Here is a 12,444-nt window from a genome sequence, read left to right as displayed (position 1 = left end):
CCTCCCGCCGCCCGCGCCGCCACCGCCCGGCCCCGCCGCGAGGAAGCGGCCGCCCCGCCCCCGCCGATTGGCTGCGCGCCCCGTGACGGACAGCCCGCGCCGGCCGCGCGGCCCCCCTTCCGGCCGTTCCGATTGGCTGCCTTTTAATTTAGGCAAAGCGGCGTCGGAGATGAAGTTGCCCCCCTCTTCCCTCTATTCCTCCTCCCTTCTCCCCTTCCTTCTTCCTCCTCCTCCCTCCCTCTCTCCCTCCTCCCTCTGCCTTTTAACTCTTCCTGCCCGGCGGACACACGCACCTCGGAGCTCTCCCGCCGCCGCCGCCTCTCGGGCAGGGGCGAGAGCGGGCAGTAATAATTAATAACAACAGTAATAACGACGCTGGAGCCGGGCGGGGGTCGGAAGGGCGTTTGTGCGGAGGTGCCGCTGCCGTGCACACGCACCCGCCTCCCCCTCCGGCAGTGCCCGCACCGGCGCTCAGAGCTGCCCCCCCGATGCTCGGCCCCGCAGGCGCCCGCCCCCTGCCCGCTCCCTCCTCCCTTTGTCCGCCCCCGCACCCCGGGGTGCGCCCCGAAGCCCGGCAGCCCGCCCGCAGCCGTCATGCTGGGAGGCTGGCCCGGCAGCCCCGGCGAAGGGCCGCCCCGTCGGTGGGGGAGGTGGCGAGGGGAGCCCCGGCCGGGCTTGCCCTGCGCACCGCGGTCTACTCGAAGGGAACCAGCCCCGCGGCATGAAACGCTGTATTATTTCTCGTCCAGCGGAAAGAGTTAAGGGGGGCGGGGGAAGGCGGGGGACGCGGGGGAGAGATGCGACCGAGCGGAAACGCTGCGCGCAGGCAACCTCAGTGAACCACAGAAAAAGAGAAAGTGGCAACAAAAACAAGGGCAAATTGAACACTCCTCGGGGACTGCCGGTGCAATAGCAGCGCTTGGACACGGAGGGGACACGGCGCTGCCAGTGACCGCCGCGCAGCGCAGCGCCGTCCCACGCGCGCTCCCCGGGTGGCGGGGACTCGCGCGAGGGAAACACGCGCGGTGCGGGCAGAGGAATGGGGAACGTCGCCCCCCGCCCGGCCCTGCCCGCCCCGCTCCCCTCCTCCGCACGCCCGGGGGGCGGTGAGCTGCGTCCCGCTGGCAGCGCCCTCCGCGCCGCCCCGCTCCGCTCCCGCCGCGCTCGGCAGCCGGTGCTCGGGGCTCCCTCCAGCCCCCGGCTGGCACAGTACGAAATACCATGGTAGGTCGGGTGAGAAAAACCATTCAAGTGAAGCGTGCGCATCTGAAGGGCGCTGGTATCTAAACACCAAACATAATGATTTTATATATACATATATACACACATATATATGTATGTATGTATATGTATTTGTTCCCATGCGTCCTCCAAAGGTTTATTTTTTATATATAAAAGATCCAACACAGATTTCATTGAATAAATCTGAGATCTCCAGGTGCAGACGTTTGAATAGTCAGTGCCAGAACCCCATGTTTTCCTTTCCAGCCGATTTTGCTTGGATCAGGCTCAAAAACCGAGTGAGTCTCGTGGTTTTGTTTACACTGAATGGGGAGGATAGGAACGGTGCCATGGGGCCGTCTTTCATTAATATACAGTGAGGATTTTGTCTAAATTACTGCTATGAATTTCACAGTACACGCTTTCAAAAGCCGTCTCAGGTGGCCTGATGAAACGTGATAGCGCCTCTGCAAACAGATCTACTTTCTTAATAAAAAAGGAAGGTGGGGGGGTGGAGAAATCCCCTCAAAATAAAAAAAAAAAAAAAAGTACACCCTCATAACGGCGACAACAAAAAAATAAAGCTTTAGATGGAGTAATGTCTTTTATTTAAAAAAAATATCCCACCAAAAAACAAACAACCAACTTCGTTCCCCAACTCTTCCCACCCCCTCCCTTGCAGAGTGAGATTGTTTTGTCTGGAAAAAAATCCAAAGTATAACAAGGGGAGAACAGTTAGTGCTGATTTTCATTTGCATAAATTTTCATATATTTTGGTGAAAATAATAGACTAGTGGAGAGCGGGGCTTAGTGGAGTCAGTGCAAAGGAAAATCTTAACATGGATCGTTTCGCTGGAGTTGAGAACATGCTTTTTCCCCCCTGTCACCTTATTAAAATCTAAAATTAAAAAAAAATTCTCTAAATCCTGGAAGTATGATCGGTAAGTGTTTTACATTTTTTTATCTACTTTTGTTTACTTTGAAGTCTTCTGGATATATATTTTCAAAAGCTTAGGACAAGACAGGGAAACCTATGGCAACTGCCTGGAAGGAAATAGGCTGGGGAAAAAAAAGGGAAAGGGAAAGGAAACCAAAAATCCCACCAGCAACAAAAAGCACCTTAGTGAAATATTACATAAAAAGCATGGATTCATTCCAAAGCTCAAGGCAGCAAAGCAATTCTTCAGCGCTGGAAAGTCTTTCTGGTTACTACTTCACTTTTCTGGGCACTGTTAATTATTGTAACACCAGGACTCAGGAAGGCGAGGGGGCGTGGGGAGGGGTGGGGGCGGTGAGGAAAGCTCTCGAAAATATTACAGATTTGTAAAGGGGAGCCGAGGCAGAGATGCGGACTGTTTTCAAACGCTGGTTCGCGGGGGGGCGAGGGGGTCGCCCGGCGAGCGGGGAGGGGGCTCGGCCGGTGCGGCGGGCGGGAGAGGGGCCGGGGCCGGGGCCAGGCCGGGCCGGGGAGCGGGGGACCCGAGCACCTGCCGGCGCAGGAACGGGCAAGGGGGGAGGCAGGGGAAGGTGCGGAGCGGCGATGCACGCAGAGGGTTAATATTGTAACTAGGGAACAGACGGTTAAGCACAACATCTAGAGCTCTGTAGTGAAAGTCCATCAGAAAGAGTATAATCAATCAAAACTAACCAGGACATCCCTTCATTTTATTCTCCAAGGAGATTGGGGCTGGAGGATTACAGACCAGATTTCACTTTGTTTCTCTCTTCTGACAGTCTTGCCTGTCTCTCCGCTTTCCCCGAGTCCCGTCCAATTGAGAGGTGTAGTCTAATGATCTGAAACTCTTTTATAGCGCTTGGGTCAGTGTGATAAATAATGTGATAAATAATGTAGGATTAAATTAATAGGCCAGATACCGCTCCTGAAAACTTTATCGAGGCTTAAATATCCCATTATGTGACTTTAATCATTTTAATTTTACTGTGTTATTTGCATTTTTTTTTCCCTTCCCCTCTCTGTTGCTGCTCTTTTGGACACACAATAGCTGGTGATCATTGTAATTTCCTAGAATTAGTTACTTCTTTGGAAACGGTCGATAGCCAAATCAATAAAATGGCTTGTAAAACTAGGGAGGTATAGGTTTCAATTTGGGAGGGGGAGGAAGAATCGCTCATTTTCCACTTCTTGTTGACGTGCCCAGCGTCTCTTTTGACTGGGGTTAACTCTGTGTGCTCCATCGGAACAGATGCCGTATAGAGCTGCTCCCTCAAGATCATTTGTTTCCTTGATGGGGGAACATTTCTGAGCAGAACATATTGGTTGCCATAGAGAAAGAAATAAAAGGAAGAACACTAGTCACATTAAGCTATATGTTTGTGCACTGGGCTTTAGATAAAAGGACCCCAGTTCAAGCCAGGGAGAATGGGGCCAAACCAGAGCTTCTTAGCTTCACTAAAACTAGCTTTATTTTGTTTTGGACTTTTACGGTTGAAACATGTAAGCTAATTTTATTGGCTGTCGTTAATTTTATACGATACGGCTTGTGAGCAAAATCAACTTCGGCCGTGCTCCGCCGGGCGCCGGCCGCCCGCCAGGGGGCGCCCTGCAGCGCGCCGGTCCGCCCGCCCGCCGGGCCCGGCCCGGCCCCTCACGGCCCCGGGGCGGGGGCGCCGCGGGCCCCCGGCACCACCGGGCCCTGTGCTCATCCCCGGGTACCCCCGGGCCCCACAGTCCAGCACACCCCACAGTCCTGCCGCCGGGACACCCCGTCCGGGCCAGACAGCCCCAGAACCCCCGAGACCGGCGGGGCGGCGCGCAGGGGGAGAGGAGCGGGGAGCCGCGGGCTCAGAACCCGCCCCGAAAGTGCCCCCGTCGGTTGCGGTACCTCCGGCGGACCCGGGGCCTGCGAGGGAGGGAGAGCAGTAATTAAACACAAGCACGGGCACGCGGCTCGGGGCAACCGGGGGTGCCACACTTTTTTCTTTTTCTTTTTTTTTTTTTTTTTCCCTGTCCGAATAAGGCGCTTAAACCTCCGGAGATGCAATAAAACCGCTCTTTTTTTTTTTTTTTTAAACATAATTTAATATTTAATCACCGCATTAAACCTGAAAAAGTGGCTGCTCCTCTCTCTCTTTTTCTTTCTTTTCCTTTTTTTCCTCCACCCCTCCTCAAGCTGGCCACTCCTCCCCCCCGCATCCCTTCCTGATTTATCCATTTGCGGGAGCCAGCGGCAGAGGCAGCGCCGGACTCCTCCCGCCCTGCCCGCACACCGGGCACAAGTTGCCGCTGTCCGGGACACTCGCAGACGTGATCCTCAACTAAAAAACAGCAGCATCCACGGCGCGCACAGCTTAGCTCGACACAGCTTGGCTCCCTTCCCGAGCCCGTGTACTCTCAGCCCCGTGCCCCTTTTCTCCACTTTCCTCCCCAAGTGATTGCAAGAGAGGATAGAAGTGAGAAATTTAGTTTGTGGGGGGTTTTTTGTTTGTTTGTTTGTTTGTTTTTATTTATTTTTTTATTCCTGCCTATACACGTCTGCTTCTCACCCCCGTCCAGCGGCAGGATGCTGGGCAGGGGGGAATCCGCGTGGCTGCATCATTCTTTAACGCACCTGCCAGGGGAATGTCCCAGGCAGCCCCCGGGGCGGGAACTGGGGCCACGGGGTGGGGGGGAGGGGGTTGAAGCCACTTTGTTTCCCCGTGCTGGAGTCCCAGCAGTTTGCGTGTGACTGGGAAAGGTTTATTCCTTGCCTCTATGAAGGAAAGACCAATTGGAACCCTGGAAATCACACACAACCCATAAATATGATAGGACCTGGCAAGATGAGAACTGCCCACCTAAAAACCTAACACAAACACATACACTAAAAAAAAAAAAAAAAAAAAAAAAAAAGAGAGAGAGAGACAAAAGTAATCAAAAGGGAGAAAACGACCGATAAGAAATTAAACTTTTCATTTGAAGTGTTCGCGGGTCTTCATTTGGAAAACGGAGTCAGGTCTCCGTGTGTAGAGACCTTGAGGGACAAGGGTTGAGATATTTACATGAACAAAACTTTCCACCTACCGCGTTTGGCACAGTAAGCACTAGCAATATTCCAGACTAGTAAAACACATTCCAGAGCGCAGTTCTCTTCAGAAACGTGGTAGCATGATTGAGATTTGCCGTAGTTTAGTGAACATTTTTTTCACCTCTGAAGGGTTTTGGAGTTGAAAGACCACAGCAAAGCTCAGCATCCCGGGGTCGGGATTGAGCGGATTTCTCTCCAGCTTTCCTCTGTCCCCCCTCCCCCCAACCCTCCAAGCGTAACCTGCGTTATATTTTAAACAAAACAGGAGTTAGCAGTGCGGCTGTTCTGCTGTACACCCGCGCTAGTTAGCAGCAGCAGAAACCTGCGAGGTACCGCAAAAGAAGAGAAAAACTAACGCTAAAACGAGCAACAAGTTAATTCGGCAAAACTTAAACTTTGCTGGCTGCCTTCGGAAGAGTCCGGTCCGGCCAAGATTGTTGGCTCCATGCCTGCAGCGGCACCCCAATTGTAAGAGTGCTACAGGGAGCATTTTTTTCACATCCTTCTTTTAATAAATACCTATTTGTCCGAATGAACGCCTTTGGAAAATGGATGTAGAAGCAATACTGTCTTGAAGGTAGGGAAATGAAAGTGTTTACCGTATTTAGTATTCATTTACTTATAGTGGGAAATGATTAGGTATGTACTAATATAACCGTGGAGACCAACTGCCTAATTAGCATTTACAAATTAAAATGTTAAACATAAAGACATATTCCGTATACAGTCTGCTATATGTAAAACACATTCGTGCATAATACGGCAGTCAGCTGCAAACGTGAAGTTGACTGGCTTCCAGATATGTAGCGTTCTTGGCTAATGTGAGCTGCTCTGGGTTTTTCAAGCTTGCCCATGCTGTAGTTCATAGTTCTTATGACCACCTTGATAGCTGCACTAGGGATATTACACTAACCAATCTGGAGAAAATAGGAAAATACACAGATTACTTTTAAAGGCTGACGATAACAACGATAAACACAATAGGCAGGCATATCATTTATCCATACCTTTTATTCTGAAGGCTTCATTCGGAACCTTATTTATTGTTTTGAGCATAACAAAGCATTTCGGGTTCTGTAATAAATTAGAACAATAATACAGAACTGCACATGCAAAGCAAGATAGCTTTTGAAATAGGGGTCTTTTCTTTCCCAGCTGCATAATTTTGATATTACCCAACGTGTCGTGCTCAGGGTTCACCTCACACAGACTGTAATGAGAGTTGCCAAATGAATGGAACAATCTATCTGTTGACTTGAGCTCAACATAGACATATTACATATGATGGAAACCTAATGCTCCCACTGGTGTTAAAATCAGAGGGATATATAGTTCCAATCCAGACCCTTGAACATGTAGATTTTTATTTATCAGAATAATTGTGCATGTAGCGACATAAAAAGGGGATTTACAAGTTGGAGTCTTTTAAAAGAGACTGTGAAAACCTTAGCCCTGCTTTTATTAGACATGATATCATTCCGATTTGCGTGCTTGCCATCTCAATGGCTTTTCACATGTGGAAAAAAAAAATCCATATGCATTACATAGATTTTCTTTTACTCGCATAAGGACTGGCAGCCTTTTAGTGGATAAGAGGGTGAATAATTGTGATACACCAGAAAACAGTTCGTGCAGTTTGGCAGCTCTGGTTATTATTATTAGATTTTTTGACATTTGAACTTGTCTATTGTCTAAGGAGCTCAGTGCAGATTGCAGGAGGTCAACCTTAAGGCTGCTCTTTTTGGCATTGCACACAAACATGCACACGCTGTCTGTTCTCCTTGTGTGAATGCAGCAGCTACAGTTTTACCGTGCCTTTTTTTTTTTAATGCACATCTATTTATATTTATCTAATCCGCTTGGGGTTTTCACGGTCGTGTGATTAGTTTATACGTGCCTTCATTTTACACCCATTCCTCCAATCTATGTATTTGCCTGATGCTGGATACTTTTAAGTACTGAGTTGCCTTTACAGCAGTATAATTCCGACGTTTGATAAAAGGGACTTCAGTAGCCCTGGGATTAAATGACATATTTTCCTGCAGCTTCGCTCAACTCCATCATGACTCCTACAGTCAAAAGTTAACGCTATTCATCATCTCTTTGCATTTATTCCCTCCTCCCCTCTCTAAATTCAGCCCCACCACCCTACTTCCGAAACGATTTCTTGCCGCCTGCTAGGAGCTAGAGGGGGGAGAAGTGTGGGGGGGCGGAGGCTGGGACCCGAAAGCCCGGCGGAGAGCCCGCCGCCACCCCGCGTCCCCTGGGGCGGCCCCTGCTCCGCTGGCCTTTCCGCGGGCGCGGAGCGGGCCGCGGCCACGCCGAGGTCCCGGAAAACGCCCTCCCGGGCGGGGCGGCGGGAAACGGGGAGACGCTTCGAAGAAGGAAAATGCGAAATAGGGATGGATCCCCCCCAGGGTGGGAGGGAGAAGAGGAGCGGGTAAACTGGAGCAAATCCGGTAGGAGAGTCAGTTTGCACTGGGAAAATCCAGATCGCTTCTAAATAACTTTTCCCTGGAGTGATTTGCACCTCTTACTCTTTCTTCTCTCGTTTGGTTAGCGTTGTTTCCTCATCTGCCAGGGTGAAGGCACTCAGGCCGAACAACAGTCCATCTCTTCTTCTAGCAGTCTGCCATTTAAATATGTATCTCTTTGCACATATAAGTGTGCAGCTGTATAGGTATACTTACATACAGGCGTGTACAGAAGCATATGCATCTGGATTTGTTCCCCTCTTCACTCCCCTTTTCCCCCTTTAACAAGCGCCTGATAACGCGTTTAGGGCTTGTTATTTGAACTCTCACATCAGCATGCAGAAATGTAATTGCAACGTTTTTCATCAGGAAAGAAAGGAAGGAGGAAAGGGGGAGGAATTCCCCCCCCAGCCCCTCACACACAGACATCCAGTGCTCGGTAATCGCTGAGTCACCGTATTGGGGGTCAGTGGGTAAACACGAAGGAGAGAGAGAGTAGCAGCTTATTAAAAACCTCGGCACAAAACTCATCCCTCCTCATCTCCAGTCTGGAGATACCTCCCCTCCTTCTTCCCCTGGATTTATTTAATCTGGACTTGGAATAAAGTGGCCGAAGTGAAGCCAGAGCCCTTTTTTGGGGCTGGATGTCCTCCTCAGGCACAGTGGGACCCGCTTTGTTCCAGCGGGGTAAAGGGAAGAAATCCAACATTAAGCTGCTATTTGGACTGCTGCTGATGGATGTCGTTTTGTGGGGGAGAGGGGAGAAGGGGAAAAGGGGGAAACACCAGCCAGTTCACCTAAGGATGTAAAGAAAAGGAGAGCTTTCTCTAGAGCTGGGCTCTGATCTGGGCATGTTTATTCCTGTTTAAACGCTATTGTTCCTGTCAGCCTTTGACACAAACAGAAGGGGCGGAGGGTGGTGGTGGTGGTGGGGAGTTGTGGCTGGAACAAAGCTGCTCAAACCCCAGCAACCCCCAAAGGCGGAGGAATACTTTCTTTTCTTTCCTTTAAAATGTATGAACAGACTTTCTGTTTGAGGTTGTTTTCTGGGTCCCCCCCCACCTCCCTGTGAGTTGAGTACAGTGTCTGGCAGTGATTCACTTACCACGGCCCGTTTAGAGAGGCACATGTCCCCCCCAGGTGGGTGCCAGGGAGCCTTGCAAGGTCAGCTTCTTGGGCCCATGGGCTGCCAGTGGTTTGAAGGAGTAGACTTAAAATCGGTTTGCAGCAAGGCCTGGAGTAGGAAACAAAGAGGCAGAAATGTTGGGAGCCCAAGGAGAGCCTGAAATACAGAGAAACATTGAGCTTCCCAGAGATGTTTCAGCTTCTCAGTGGGGGACAGAGCAGCATCCTTTTTGGGCTACCACTGTGCATTTGAGGGCTGGACTGTACAGACCACACTAAATCAGAGGCATTGTGTGTAAATAAATAAGTGCACATTGTTTTGAGATGCTGCTATTGTATTTGGGGTTGGGGGGAGGAGAGGGTAATATTTTGTGTGTGTGTCTGCTTACTGGCCTGTGTGCTTTCAAAAGGTGAGTGCAGATTGCAATAGTTGCTGCTCTGTTTTTGTTTGTCAAACAGGGCCCATCTCTTGGGAGAGGGGCATGTGGCGGATCCCAGCCCAGGATTACATTAATCAAAGCATTATTTCCCCAGGGATGCACAGCACAAATGATAGTAAATCCTAATAAAATTGGATCGCTGAGAAATTGAACGCTTAAAGTAATCTGCTCTGCCTGATAAAAACTTCAAGTTTATAAGATATTATGCATCCCCACTCCCAAACACCTTAGGTATCATCACTATGTGTATGTTATACATCTATCTGTAGGAGAGAAATCACTTCTCAGTTTAACAGGCCCATCACTAGTGAATGTATACATAGATATAAATGTGTATGTGCATGCACACATATATTGCACACACACATGCACAGTCATAAAATAAGCTAAAATCTATATGCACATAACAATAATGACTGTGGCCAATATTTTAAGGACTTTGCATGCAACACCTTTGCTGTGGCAGATGTTGCAAAAGGCTTGGACAGTGATACACACAGTTGTGTACCAGCACTGTAATCTTGCCTGGGGACTCAATTCTCTCTTGTTTTTTACTGATGCTCACCATGGGCCTCCATGATGGCACCTGTGATCTCAGCCCACCAAGAGTAGCTTTCCTTTTTAAATATGAGACCACAGGAGTGGTAGGGAAAGAATTAAAAAAATATAAAATAAGTGAACATGAGCATTTGAAGCCTTTGGGGAGATGAGCTTTAGAAAGAAACTGCCTTGGACCAGGTGGATATAGTTGACAGAAGAGAAGGTGTTCCCAGGCCAGTTGTTTTGCCTCAGACACGCAGCATGCTGCACGCACACTCTCTCAGTGCAGGGCTAGACCACCACCTCCTCTGCCCTTTGGCATGGGCCAGCAAAGGCCAGGGTATCTGCTAGCCATTCACGAGCTTCAGACCCTGAGTCTCAGCTACTTCCTTTCTGCAGAAGGAAAGTTTATTTATAATTGCGGCCAGAGAACATGACAACAGGCTCAAAGAGACCCACTGTCCAGCAGGGGGAAAAAAAAAAAATTGTTTTTTTCCCCTTCCTCCCACTCAAAGACTGCTGTGCTTCCAAATGTGAAAGGGGCAAAAGGCATTTCCACTCACCCAGCTGAAACTCTCTGAAAGGCTATGAGCCTCCCCGACGTTATAAAAGCCGATCATTCCTCCTACCCCCGCCGTCCCAGGACCCTGTTACCCCTGCGGGAGTCGGCCTTGCTGCGGGCCCCCATCCGGACAGGTCCTGCCCGCTGCCCTGCGGTCAACGCGTCCCGTTCGCCTCTCCCTGCCCCTGTCTTTTCTGATACAGCTAGGCAGACCGAAGGCGACTTATCCCTTCTCCTAGCGCCGGGTTTTCCTGCCCCGTCCCGGCCCCGGGGGCTTGCGGAGAAGGGCGGGCGGAGGAGGTGGCCCCGACCCCGCAGCACCCCGCACCCTGCCCCGGCCTGCCGCTCTCTTTCCCTTCTGCCTGCAGACAGGGAGGCGGCGGGGATGAGCTGAGCCCTCTCCCAGCCCCGAAATGACGCAGCCTCTGCTCCAGCATCGTCTCCCGTTTGGGCTGGCTCCATTTCAGGAGCTCCGTCTCCCCCCACCCCCTTCTTCCCAGCCTTCCTCCTTCCTCCTCCTCCTCGCCTCACCGTCACTCTCAAACAACACCCCCACCCCACCCCCCGCCTCGCGCCCGCTTCCCCCCGCCGCCCCAAACTCCTTCCTAAGGACCGTGGGATGCTGGTGAGCTCTGGTGAGAGTTGCCTGTCTCCAATTCCAAACGGGGAGCCGCCGGGAGCGGTGAGGCAGCCGTGCCGGGGAAAAGTGGTCGGGGGGTTAGGGAGGCGATGAGGGAAGGAGGGGGCCACATCCACGCACAACCCCTCTCCCCCTATTTGGCGCACCCCCTGCTCCCGGGAATGTGCAGCCCCCGCGCCCCGCCCGGCCCGGCGCTGTCAGCGCAGCGGCGGCTCCGCGCCCCTCGCAAGGGCAGCGCTGCCCGCGACCCCCGACGGTCTCCCGCCGCGCCCCGCACGACTCCCCTCGTCCTCCCCCACGCGTGTGCGAAGCGTGCAGGGACACACTCACCTCGCCACTGACGGTCTCTCTTTTCCTCTATACCCCCCCTTTTCCTATCCTCCAGCCCCTACCCCAAAAAAAAAAAAAAAAAAAAAAGCAAAACCAATCCCGAAAAAGCCCAGTCATTTGCATACCATTTGTTACCCTCGCTCGGTCTTCCCAACCCCCCTTTTTTATCCCCCTTCACCCCCGCCCAGACCGACCCTTCTCCCCCACCCCACTCCCCCGCAACCCGGGTGCAACCGGATGGCAAAAATCAAAGCTGGCTCCAATTTACCCCAGTTGTCTTCCTTTGAACACTCATAAGGTAGGTATGGTGGGATGCTGAGCTCCCACTCCCCATGTGCTCAGTGAGGTGCCTTCCTCTCCACCCTCTCCCCTCTTCCCCCCCCCGCCGCTCTCTATTCCTTAATTGGCTCTATCTTGATGTGCACTTGTTTTGTTTAGCCTATTTTACCATTGCGGACGAGATAGGCAGAAAAAGGAGCGTTTGACTTGGTATGTCTCTCTGATTTTTTTTTTTTTTTGTTCCTCTCCTCCCCCTCCCGAGGTTAATTTGCATTCGAAGTCTAATTCATATTTCAAAATCCTGGCATTTGAGGACTGTATAGGAACAGGGCATTCATTTCTATTTTTGAGGAGGAGCCTTTCCTGCATTTGCTCCTCTCTGTATAATTTCATTGTGTTCACAAGTGACAGGGATTTGCATCAGTTATTTTGCAATTTATTTTTTAAAAGAGCTGGATCAAATTTAAGGAAAAAACATCTTATTTTTAAAATTGCCAAGGGAGCAAATACTAAGCATTATAGAAGCAACATACATTATTAACAATGTTGCAAACTTAAAGTTTAAGGCACAGACTATATATTCAGATAAAAATATTAATCTGCATTCTTTGGAGCTGGATTTCTGAGTCCTAAACATCTGATTTCGATGACAGTCAGAGAAAGTCAACTATATAAATACTGTGGTGTATTCATAGTTCCTCACATCTATTTACAGGTGATTTTATTGCTATTTGCTACTCTTGCTCCAGCGCTTTGTAATTATTTCACTCCTGCAAGGCATTTAATAGGATTAGATCCTGCTTTACTC

At 50.4% G+C, this 12,444-nt stretch overlaps 2 long non-coding RNA genes across 30 annotated transcripts in view; one reads left to right on the top strand and one right to left on the bottom strand.

Annotated features, from left to right (window-relative positions):
- The first annotated feature begins 1,927 nt into the window (after positions 1-1,927).
- LOC126649776 (uncharacterized) overlaps positions 1,928-12,444 on the top strand; it is a 63,094-nt gene continuing 52,577 nt past the window's right edge. For 3 of the 24 annotated variants that reach the window (XR_007631152.1, XR_007631159.1, XR_007631137.1), the window contains exon 1: positions 1,937-2,162. This is a non-coding gene — a long non-coding RNA (uncharacterized LOC126649776). Of the gene's footprint in view, positions 2,163-10,980; positions 11,070-11,525; positions 11,656-11,795; positions 11,847-12,444 lie in introns of those variants that run through there. The other 21 variants (XR_007631160.1, XR_007631138.1, XR_007631161.1 and 18 more) reach the window with 17 other exon arrangements.
- Positions 5,115-11,729, bottom strand: LOC126649778 (uncharacterized). Of its 6 annotated transcripts, none has more exons than XR_007631163.1 (4): positions 11,626-11,729; positions 8,826-8,954; positions 6,254-6,320; positions 5,115-6,163 (listed from the first exon to the last, which is right to left on the bottom strand). It is a non-coding gene; the product is annotated as an uncharacterized LOC126649778 (long non-coding RNA). The 6 variants fall into 6 exon arrangements; XR_007631165.1 differs by lacking the exon at positions 11,626-11,729 and adding an exon at positions 11,358-11,408; XR_007631166.1 differs by lacking the exon at positions 11,626-11,729 and adding an exon at positions 11,001-11,015.

This window comes from Myiozetetes cayanensis, unplaced genomic scaffold (genome assembly GCF_022539395.1).
Source record: "Myiozetetes cayanensis isolate MyiCay16 unplaced genomic scaffold, myiCay2020 scf5-8, whole genome shotgun sequence".
NCBI classification, from domain to species: Eukaryota; Metazoa; Chordata; class Aves; order Passeriformes; family Tyrannidae; genus Myiozetetes; species Myiozetetes cayanensis.
Note: the sequence above shows the minus strand (reverse complement) of the source record. Positions and strands in the feature narration are given on the sequence as shown.